Consider the following 12224-nt stretch of genomic DNA (forward strand, 5'->3'; position numbering starts at 1 on the left):
GTATGTATATTTGCGTGTGTGGACGTATGTATATACATGTGTATGGGGGTGGATTGGGCCATTTCTTTCGTCTGTTTCCTTGCGCTACCTCGCAAACGCGGGAGACAGCGACAAAGCAAAAAAAAAAAAAAAAAATATATATATATATATATATATATATATATATATATATATATATATATATATATATATATATATATATATATACATATATATATATATATATATAAAAGAGAGAGTTTTGGCTGTTAATGTGCTGAAAGGGGCAACTGGAGGGATGTCTGATCACTATCTTGTGGAGGCGAAGGTGAAGACTTGTAGAGGTTCTCAAAAAAGAAGAGAGAATGCTGGGGAGAAGAGAGTGTTGAGAGTAAGTGAGCTTGGAAAGGAGACTTGTGTGAGGAAGTACCAGGAGAGATTGAGTGCATAATGGCAAAAGGTGAGAGCAAATGATATGAAGGGATTGGGTGAGGAATGGGATATGTTTAGGGAAGCAGTGATGGCTTGCGCAAAAGACGCATGTGGCATGAGAAAGGTGGGAGGTGGGCAGATTAGAAATGGCAGTGAGTGGTGGGATGAATAAGTAAAGTTGCTAGTGACAGAGAAACGAGAGGCGTTTGGACGATACTTGCAAGAAAGGAGTGCAAATGACTGAGAAACGTATCAAAGAAAGCGGCAGGAGGGCAAGGAAAGTTGCATGGGTTGAAAAAGAGGCAAATGAAAGTTGGGGTGAGAGAGTATCATTAAATTTTAGGGAAAAAGAAAAAGATGTTTCGGAAGGAGGTTAATAACGTGCGTAAGACAAGAAAACAAATGGGAATATCGATGAAGGGGGCTAATGGGGAGGTAATAACAAGTAGTGGTGAAGTGAGATGGAGATGGAGTGAGTATTTAGAAGGTTTGTTGAATGTGTTTGATGATAGAGTGGCAGATATAGGGTGTTTTGGTCGAGGTAGTGTGCGAAGTGAGAGGGTCAGGGAGATGGTTTAGTAAACAGAGAAGAGGTAGTGAAAGCTTTGCGGAAGATGAAAGCCGGCAAGGCGGCCGGTTTGGATGGTATTGCAGTGGAATTTATTAAAAAAAGGGGACGAATGTGTTGTTGACTGGTTGGTAAGGATATTCAGTGTATGTATGGAGCAATGTGAAGTGCCTGAGGATTGGCGGAATGCATGCATAGTGCCATTGTACAATGGCAAAGGGGATAAAGGTGAATGTTCAAACTACAGAGGTATAAGTTTGTTGAGTATTCCTGGAAAGTCATATGGGAGGGTATTGATTGAGAGGGTGAAGACATGTACAGAACATCAGACTGGAGAAGAGCAGTGTGGTCTCAGAAGTGGCAGAGGATGTGTGGATCAAGTGTTTACTTTGAAGAATGTATGTGAGAAATACTTAGAAAAACAGATGGATTTGTATGTAGCATTTATGGATCTGGAGAGGGCATATGATGGGTTTGATATAGATGCTTTGTTTAAGGTCTTAAGGGTATATGGTGTGGGGTGTAAGTTGCTAGAAGCAGTGAAAAGTTTTTACCAAGGACGTAAGGCATGTGTACGAGTAGGAAGAGAGGAGAGTGATTGGTTCCCAGTGAATGTCGGTCTGCGGCAGGGTGTGTAATGTCCCCATGGTCGTTTAATTTGTTTATGGATGGGGTGGTTAGGGAGGTAAATGCAAGAGTTTTGAAGAGAGAGGCGAGTATACAGCCTCTTGGTAATGAGAGGACCTGGCAAGTGAATCAGTTGCTCGCCAGTGATACACTGCTGGTGGCTAATTCGAGCGAAAAACTGCGGACGTTGGTGACTGAGTTTGGAAAAGTGTGTGAAAGGAGAAAGTTGAGAGTAAAGGTGAATAAGAGCAAGGGTATTAGATCCAGTAGGGTTGAGGGAGAAGTTAACGGGGATGTAAATTTGAGTGGAGAAAAAATGGAGTAAAAGGATAGTTTTAGATATCTTGGAGTGGACTTAGCAGCGAATTGAACCGTGAAAGTGGAAATGAATCACAGGTTGGGGAATGGGGTCGATGAAGAATGTGTGGAAGGAAAGAACGTTGTCTCGGAGAGCAAAAATGGGTATGTTTGAAGGAATAGTAGTTCCAAAAATATTATATCGTTGCGAGGCTATAGATAGAGTTGTACGGAGGAAGGTGGATGTGTTGGAAATTTAAGTGTTTGAGGACAATATGTGGCGTGAAGTGGTTTGATTGAGTAAGTGATGAAAGAGTATGAGAAATGTGTGGAAATAAAAAAAAGTGTGGGTGAGAGAGCAGAAAAGGGTGTGTTGAAATGGTTTGGTCACATGGAGAGAATGAGTGACGAAACTTTGACTAAGAGGATATATGTGTCAGAAGTGGAGGGAACGAGGAGAATCGGGAGACCAAATTGAAGGTGGAAGGATGGAGTGAAAAAGATTTTGAGCGATCGGGGCCTGAACATACAGGAAGGTGAGATGCGTGCAAGGAGTAGAGTGAACTGGAACGATGTGCTATACCGGGGTCGATGTGCTGCCAATGGACTGAACCAGGGCATGAGAAACGTCTGGGGTAAACGATGGAAAGGTCTGTGTGGCCTGGATGTGGATAGGGAGCCGTGGTTTCGGTGTATTACACATGACAGCTAGAGACTAAGCGTGAACGAATGTGGCCTCTTATGTTTTTTCCTGGCGCTACCTCTCTGAAATGGGGGGTGGCGATGCTGTTTCCTGTGGGGTGGGGTATCGCCGAGAATGGATGAAGGAAAGCGAGAATGAATATGTATATGTGCATGTATGAATACGTCTGTGTGTATATATATATATATATATATATATATATATATATATATATATATATATATATGTATATATATGTGTGTGTGTGTGTATGTTGATATGTATATGTATGTATATGCGCGTGTATGGGCCATTCTTCGTCTGTTTCTTGGCGCTATCTCATTGACGCGGGAAACAGCGGTTAAGTATGATAACATATATATATATATATATATATATATATATATATATATATATATATATATATATATATATATATATATATATATATATACGAACAAAGTGTATAGGAACACGCACCTTTATAGAATGATTTAGTAAACAGAGAAGAGGTAGTAAAAGCTTTGCGGAAGATGAAAGCCGGCAAGGCAGCGGGTTGGGATGGTATTGCAGTGGAATTTATTCAAAAGAGTGGGTGACTGTATTGTTGACTGGTTGGTCAGGTTATTCAATGTATGTATCACCCATGGTGAGGTGCCTGAGGATTGCGGAATGCTTGCATAGTACCACTGTACAAATGCAAAGGGGATAAAAGTGAGTGCTCAAATTACAGAGGTATAAGTTTGTTGAGTATTCCTGGCAAATTATATGGGAGGGTATTGATTGTAAGGGTGAAGGCATAAACAGAGCATCAGATTGGGGAAGAGCAGTGTGGTTTCAGAAGTGGTAGAGGATGTGTGGATCAGGTGTTTGCTTTGAAGAATGTATGTGAGAAATACTTAGAAAAGCAAATGGATTTGTATGTAGCATTTATGGATCTGGAGAAGGCATATGATAGAGTTTATAGGGATGCTCTGTGGAAGGCATTAAGAATATATGGTGTGGGAGGCAAGTTGTAAGAAGCAGTGAAAAGTTTTAATCGAGGATGTAAGGCATGTGAAAGTATAGGAAGAGAGGAAAGTGATTGGTTCTCAGTGAATGTTGGTTTGCGGCATTGGTGTGTGATGTCTCTATGTCTGTTTAATTTGTTTATGAATGGGGTTGTTAGGGAGGTGAATGCACGAGTTTTGGAAAGAGGGGCAAGTAAGCAGTCTGTTGTGGATGAGAGAGCTTGGGAAGTAAGTCAGTTGTTGTTCGCTGATGATACAGCACTGGTGGCTGATACATATGAGAAACTGCAGAAGCTGGTGACTGAGTTTGGCAAAGTGTGTGAAAGAAGAAAGGCGAGAGCAAATGTGAATAAGAGCAAGGTTATTAGGTACAGTAGTGTTGAGGGACAAGTCAATTGGGAGGTAAGTTTGAATTGAGAAAAACTGGAGGAAGTGAAGTCTTTTAGATATCTGGGAGTGGATTTGGCAGCGGATGGAACCATGGAAGCGGAAGTGAATCATAGGGTGGGGGAGGGGGCGAAAGTTCTGGGAGCGTTGAAGAATGTGTGGAAGGCGAGAACATTATCTCGGATAGTAAAAATGGGTATGTTTGAAGGAATAGTGAAACAACAATGTTATATGGTTGCGAGGCGTGGGCTATGGATAGAGTTGTGCGGAAGAGGGTGGATGTGCTGGAAATGAGATGTTTGAAGACAATATGTGGTGTGAGATGGTATAATCGTGTAAGTAACAATAGGGTAAGAGAGATGTGTGGTAATAAAAAGAGTGTGGTTGAGAGAGCAGAAGAGGGTGTTTTGAAATGGTTTGGTCACATGGAGAGAATGAGTGAGGAAAGATTTACCAAGAGGATATATGTGTCAGAGGTGGAGGGAATGAGGAGAAGTGGAAGACCAAATTGGAGATGGAAAGAAGGAGTGAAAAAGATTTTGAGTGATCGGGGCCTGAACATTAAGCAGGAGGGTGAAAAGCGTGCAAGGAATAGAGTGAATGGGAACGATGTGGTATACCGGGGTTGATGTGCTGTCAATGGATTGAACCAGGGCATGTGAAGCGTCTTAGGTAAACCATGGAAAGTTCTGTGGGGCCTGGATGTGGAAAGGAAACTGTGGTTTCGGTGCATTATACATGACAGCTAGAGACTGGGTGTGAACAAATGTGGCCTTTGTTGTCTTTTCCTAGCGCTACCTCGCGCACATGAGGGGGGAGGGGGCTGTTATTTCATGTGTGGTAGGGTGGCGATGGGAATGAATAAAGGCAGACAGTATGAATTATGTGCATGTGTATATATGTATATGTCTCTTTGTGTGTGTATATATATATATATATATATATATATATATATATATATAAAAAAAAATTAAAAAAAATTGAGAGGGGAGGATTTCCAGCCCCCCGCTCCCTCCCCTTTTAGTCGCCTTCTACGACACACAGGGAATACGTGGGAAGTATTCTTTCTCCCCTATCCCCAGGGATATATATATATATATATATATATATATATATATATATATATATATATATATATATATATATATATATATATATATATTTTTTTTTTTTTTTTTTTTTTTTTTTTTTTTTTTACTTTGTCGCTGTCTCCCGCGTTTGCGAGGTAGCGCAAGGAAACAGACGAAAGAAATGGCCCAACCCCGCCCCCCCCCCATACACATGTACATACACACGTCCACACACGCAAATATACATACCTACACAGCTTTCCATGGTTTACCCCAGACGCTTCACATGCCTTGATTCACTCCACTGACAGCACGTCAACCCCTGTATACCACATCGCTCCAATTCACTCTATTCCTTGCCCTCCTTTCACCCTCCTGCATGTTCAGGCCCCGATCACACAAAATCTTTTTCACTCCATCTTTCCACCTCCAATTTGGTCTCCCTCTTCTCCTCGTTCCCTCCACCTCCGACACATATATCCTCTTGGTCAATCTTTCCTCACTCATTCTCTCCATGTGACCAAACCATTTCAAAACACCCTCTTCTGCTCTCTCAACCACGCTCTTTTTATTTCCACACATCTCTCTTACCCTTACGTTACTTACTCGATCAAACCACCTCACACCACACATTGTCCTCAAACATCTCATTTCCAGCACATCCATCCTCCTGCGCACAACTCTATCCATAGCCCACGCCTCGCAACCATACAACATTGTTGGAACCACTATTCCTTCAAACATACCCATTTTTGCTTTCCGAGATACTGTTCTCGACTTCCACACATTTTTCAAGGCTCCCAAAATTTTCGCCCCCTCCCCCACCCTATGATCCACTTCCGCTTCCATGGTTCCATCCGCTGACAGATCCACTCCCAGATATCTAAAACACTTCACTTCCTCCAGTTTTTCTCCATTCAAACTCACCTCCCAATTGACTTGACCCTCAACCCTACTGTACCTAATAACCTTGCTCTTATTCACATTTACTCTTAACTTTCTTCTTCCACACACTTTACCAAACTCAGTCACCAGCTTCTGCAGTTTCTCACATGAATCAGCCACCAGCGCTGTATATATATATATACGTTGAGATGTATAGGTATGTATATTTGCGTGTGTGGACGTGTATGTATATACATGTGTATGTGGGTGGGGTGGGCCATTCCTTTCGTCTGTTTTTTTTAATTTTCCAAAAGGAGGAACAGAGAAGGGGGCCAGGTGAGGATATTCCCTCAGTGGCCCAGTTCTCTGTTCTTAACGCTACCTCGCTAACGCGGGAAATGGCGAATAGTTTGAAAAAAAAAAAAAAAAAAAAAAAATATATATATATATATATATATATATATATATATATTATCCCTGGGGATAGGGGATTAAGAATACTTCCCACGTATTCCCTGCGTGTCGTAGAAGGCGACTAAAAGGGGAGGGAGCGGGGGGCTGGAAATCCACCCCTCTCGTTTTTTTTTTTTTCCAAAAGAAGGAACAGAGGGGCCCAAGTGAGGATATTCCAAAAAAGGCCCAGTCCTCTGTTCCTAACGCTACCTCGCTAACGCGGGAAATGGCGAATAGTTTAAAAGAAAAGAAATATATATATATATATATATATATATATATATATATATATATATATATATATATATATATACGTTGAGATGTATAGGTATGTATATTTGCGTGTGTGGACGTGTATGTATATACATGTGTATGTGGGTGGGGTGGGCCATTCCTTTCGTCTGTTTCCTTGCGCTACCTCGCTAACGCGGGAGACAGCGACAAATCAAAATAAAATAAATAAATACTTATTTATTTATTTTGCTTTGTCGCTGTCTCTCGCGCCTGCGAGGTAGTGCAAGGAAACAGACGAAAGAAATGGCCCAACCCACCCCCACACACATGCACACACACACACGTCAACACACGCAAACATACACACCCACACATCCCAACGTACACACATATATATACACACAGACACACACACACACACACATGCACACAATTCACACTGTCTGCCCCTACTCACCCCCATCGCCACCCCGCCACACACGGAATAACATCCCCCTCCCCCCTCATGTGCGCGAGGCAGCGCCAGGAAAAGACAAGAAAGGCCCCATTCGCTCACACTCAGTCTCCCGCTGTCATGCAATAATGCCCGAAACCACAGCTCCCTTTCCACATCCAGGCCCCACAGAACTTTCTATGGTTTACCCCAGACGCTTCACATGCCCTGATTAATCCATTGACAGCACGTCGACCCCGGTATACCACATCAATCAAATTCAATCTATTCCTTGCCCGCCTTTCACCCTCCTGCATGTTCAGGCCCCGATCACTCAAAATCTTTTTCATTCCATCTTTCCACCTCCAATATATATATATATATATATATATATATATATATATATATATAGGTGTGTGTGTGTGTGTGTGTGTGTTTGAGTAAGCTGGGAACAGGTTTCCTCTAATGCACATAGAACTGAATACGACAGCATATTTACAGTAATTAATCTTCCTTCTTATGTTTTCTAATTTTTATCAGTATTATTCTACCATTAGATGATGCTCAAGCACCAGTTGACCAAAGTTACCCATTTATTTCCATCAAGTTCTCGCCTTCACAGAGGCATCGTCAGGAATCTACAGAAAAAGAGAAAATACTGCGACACAAAACTAGGATGTGAAATGGAAAACACAAATAAAATGTACATATACCCTATCTTAAGCAAGTTACCCATTTTATCGACCAACCTCCAGGGGACGATAACAGCTGGCTGCACTGTGGGCCAAATGCCGCAACATGGATTCGAACCTGTGCGCTGAACCTCGGGCGGCCTTGTGCCGGTGGCTCTGTGCATGACACTACTCTCTCAGTCACTACTCTCCCGAACAACTTACCAGGTACACATAACAGACTTATACCACTGAAACTTGAATATTCACGTTTGTCTTCCCTCCCTTTATACAATGGCACTACTTAACCTTTAGCTTCAGATCTAGAACATCCAGGTTCCTCTCCTCAAGCATACTACCTATCTCTCCTTTTTCATCTGTTACACACACACACTTTCACACACCACAGCTTGAGCCTTCGAGGACGATGGACAATACTCTATTCCATCTTTTAGAAACTAAGGGAAAATTTTCACTTGGCTCTTTGCTCTGTTGTTTTCTTTTGGAAATTAATACAGGAAGGGAAGCTCTCCAGTCCCTTGCTCCCGCCTCTCTTAGTTGCCTTCTACGACGCGCAAGGAATACATGAGCTGTATTCTTTCTCCCCAATCCCCATATATATATATGTGGCTTGAAGAATGTGTGGAAGTCGAGAACATTATCTCGGAAAGCAAAAATGGGTATGTTTGAAGGAATAGTGGTTCCAACAATGTTGTATGGTTGCGAGGCGTGGGCTATGGATAGAGTTGTGCGCAGGAGGATGGATGTGCTGGAAATGAGATGTTTGAGGACAATGTGTGGTGTGAGGTGGTTTGATCGAGTAAGTAACGTAAGGGTAAGAGAGATGTGTGGAAATAAAAAGAGCGTGGTTGAGAGAGCAGAAGAGGGTGTTTTGAAATGGTTTGGGCACATGGAGAGAATGAGTGAGGAAAGATTGACCAAGAGGATATATGTGTCGGAGGTGGAGGGAACGAGGAGAAGCGGGAGACCAAATTGGAGGTGGAAAGATGGAGTGAAAAAGATTTTGTGTGATCGGGGCCTGAACATGCAGGAGGGTGAAAGGAGGGCAAGGAATAGAGTGAATTGGATCGATGTGGTATACCGGGGTTGACGTGCTGTCAGTGGATTGAATCAGGGCATGTGAAGCGTCTGGGGTAAACCATGGAAAGCTGTGTAGGTATGTATATTTGCGTGTGTGGACGTATGTATATACATGTGTATGGGGGTGGGTTGGGCCATTTCTTTCGTCTGTTTCCTTGCGCTACCTCGCAAACGCGGGAGACAGCGACAAAGCAAAAAAGAAAAAAAAAAAAGATATATATATATATATATATATATATATATATATATATATATATATATATATATATATATATATACTTATATATTCCAGGTGTTACCGGACTCTGACTGCTTTAGGTTACACGAGAAGTGTAGTCGCTTTTAACATTCATCAATAATCAATTTTCTGTGAAAATGATGCCATTTTTCCTCTGAACACAACCTGGAGTATATCATCTGTTGTAGAATATAGAGTTGTGATGAAAAAGTGAAGCATTTAGCACAAAGCATTACATGAAAATCAGGGTAAGAAAACTTATAACGTGGAAGAGATATTCAAACTCCTTAAGAAATAAATGAATTATATCTAATTCTAAATCTTGAGATAACTGTTAAGGTTCAACAGGTATGAGGAGGCTACTATTGCCTGATAATATCGCATTATATTACGACTAATATCTTGATCATTGTAATCATAATATTACGACTATTATCTTGATGATTATGATTATTATATTACGACTCTACATTATCATAGCCACATATTCTACATTATAACAGCTGCATATTCTACATTATGATAGCCAAATGTTCTACATTTGGCTACTATAATAGCTGCATGTTCTACATTATGATAGCCACATGTTCTACATTATAATAGCCACATATTCAACATTATGATAGCCACATGTTCTACATTATAATAGCCACATATTCGACATTATAATAGCCACATATTCGACATTATAATAGCCACATGGTCTACATTACAATAGCCACATATTCAACATTGTAATAGCCACATATTCTACATTATGATAACCAAATATTCTACATTATGATAGCCACATGTTCTACATTATAACAGCCACATATTCAACATTATGATAGCTGCATATTCTACATTATAATATGCCACATAAAACATTATGGTTGCCACATTTTAGACATTATAATAGCCACATATTCGTCATTATAATAGCCACATGTTCGACATTATAATAGCCATAAATTCTACATTATAATAGCCACATATTCAACATTATAATAGCCACATGTTATACATTATGAAAGCCCAATATTCTACAATATGATAGCCAAATATTCATTATAATAGCCACATGTTTTACATTATGATAACCACATATTCAACATCATGATAGCTGCATGTTCTACATTATAATAGCCACATAAAACATTATGGTAGCCACATTTTCTATTATAATAGCCACATATTCAACATTATAATAGCCACATGTTCGACATGATAGCCGCATATTCTACATCATGACAGCCATATGTTCTGCATTATAATAGTTGCATGTTCTACATTATGATAGTTGCATGCTTTACATTACAATAGTCACATGTTCTACATTATGATAGGCACATGTTCTACATTATGATAGCCACATATTCTACATTACAATAACCACATGTTCTCCACTGGCCATTTCTTATCAGGCTCACACGACCAGCAGATAGCATTTTACAAAATCTAACTGTACAATACGAAGGTATATATACACACACACACACGAATATAGTACATATGAACGGGCACTTCCATATAACATACAAACCTCCAACAGCCAGGATCGAACCCGGAACCCCTGTGCAACAGGCGGGAGCGCTACCGCTAGGCTATGATCGCCCCTAATAGGGAAATGACTACTCGAATAATATATAATCGAATACCCTTCGTCTCACGTTGGTGAGCAATGGGGTCTACACCGGCCATTTCCTAAATATACACCACCAGTACTACATACATACTGCCAACACTAGATATATATATATATATATATATATATATATATATATATATATATATATATATATATATATATATATATTTGTATAATGCTAGCACAACATAGATAATACCAGCATTACATATATGCACATGCATATTACCACCACTACATACACACTACCAACACCCCATACATATATAAATGCATACTTTCAACACTAAACACACACATACATACTATAGCACTACATACATATACATACATACTACCATGACCACATACAGACGCATGCATACTATCAGCACTACGTACATACATATTACCACAGTACGCTACACACACACACACACACACACATACTACTAACACTACATTACATACACGTACACACTACCAACACGACCTACATACACATACTACTAACACTATTAACAAACACAGACATACTAACAGCACTACATACATACTACCACAACGCTCTCTCTCTCTCTCTCTCTCTCTCTCTCTCTCTCTCTCTCTCTCTCTCTCTCTCTCTCTCTCTCTCTACGTACATACATAGACAAATATATTTTGCATTTAGAGAAGTACACATTTTGTGTATTTGTGAGGCTATACATCAGGATGAAACAGTTATAGCTTTACAAACAAAGACTTTATTTATAGAACAATGGATATCACAAAGGAGTACCGATGATGGAAATTATATTTCTTTTTGTACTACATACATCAACCATATCAGCATTATAGTTATATGTTTCCTCCACTAACACAGGATTGATGGAAGCTAGTGAACATTTCCCTCACTAACACAGGATTGATGGAAACTGGTGAACATTTCCTCCACTAACACAGGATTGATGGAAGCTAGTGAACATTTCCTCCACTAACACAGGATTGATGGAAGCTAGTGAACATTTCCTCCACTAACACAGGATTGATGGAAGCTAGTAACATTTCCTCCACTAACACAGGATTGATGGAAGCTAGTGAACATTTCCTCCACTAACACAGGATTGATGGAAGCTAGTGAACATTTCCTCCACTAACACAGGATTGATGGAAGCTAGTGAACATTTCCTCCACTACCACAGGATTGATGGAAGCTAGTGAACATTTCCTCCACTAACACAAGATTGATGGAAGCTAGTGAACATTTCCTCCACTAACACAAGATTGATGGAAGCTAGTGAACATTTCCTCCACTAACACAGGATTGATGGAAGCTAGTGAACATTTCCTCCACTAACACAGGATTGATGGAAGCTAGTGAACATTTCCTCCACTAACACAGGATTGATGGAAGCTAGTGAACATTTCCTCCACTAACACAGGATTGATGGAAGCTAGTGAACATTTCCTCCACTAACACAGGATTGATGGAAGCTAGTGAACATTTCCTCCACTAACACAGGATTGATGGAAGCTAGTGAACATTTCCTCCACTAACACAGGATTGAT

The 12224-nt window shown here is 40.3% G+C and overlaps 1 protein-coding gene across 2 annotated transcripts in view; it reads right to left on the reverse strand.

Annotated features, from left to right (window-relative positions):
* The window catches only part of LOC139757670 (uncharacterized), an 83406-nt gene that overhangs the window by 27459 nt on the left and 43723 nt on the right, over positions 1 to 12224 (reverse strand). The window lies entirely within an intron of this gene.

Source organism: Panulirus ornatus, chromosome 27 (genome assembly GCF_036320965.1).
Source record: "Panulirus ornatus isolate Po-2019 chromosome 27, ASM3632096v1, whole genome shotgun sequence".
NCBI lineage: Eukaryota > Metazoa > Arthropoda > Malacostraca > Decapoda > Palinuridae > Panulirus > Panulirus ornatus.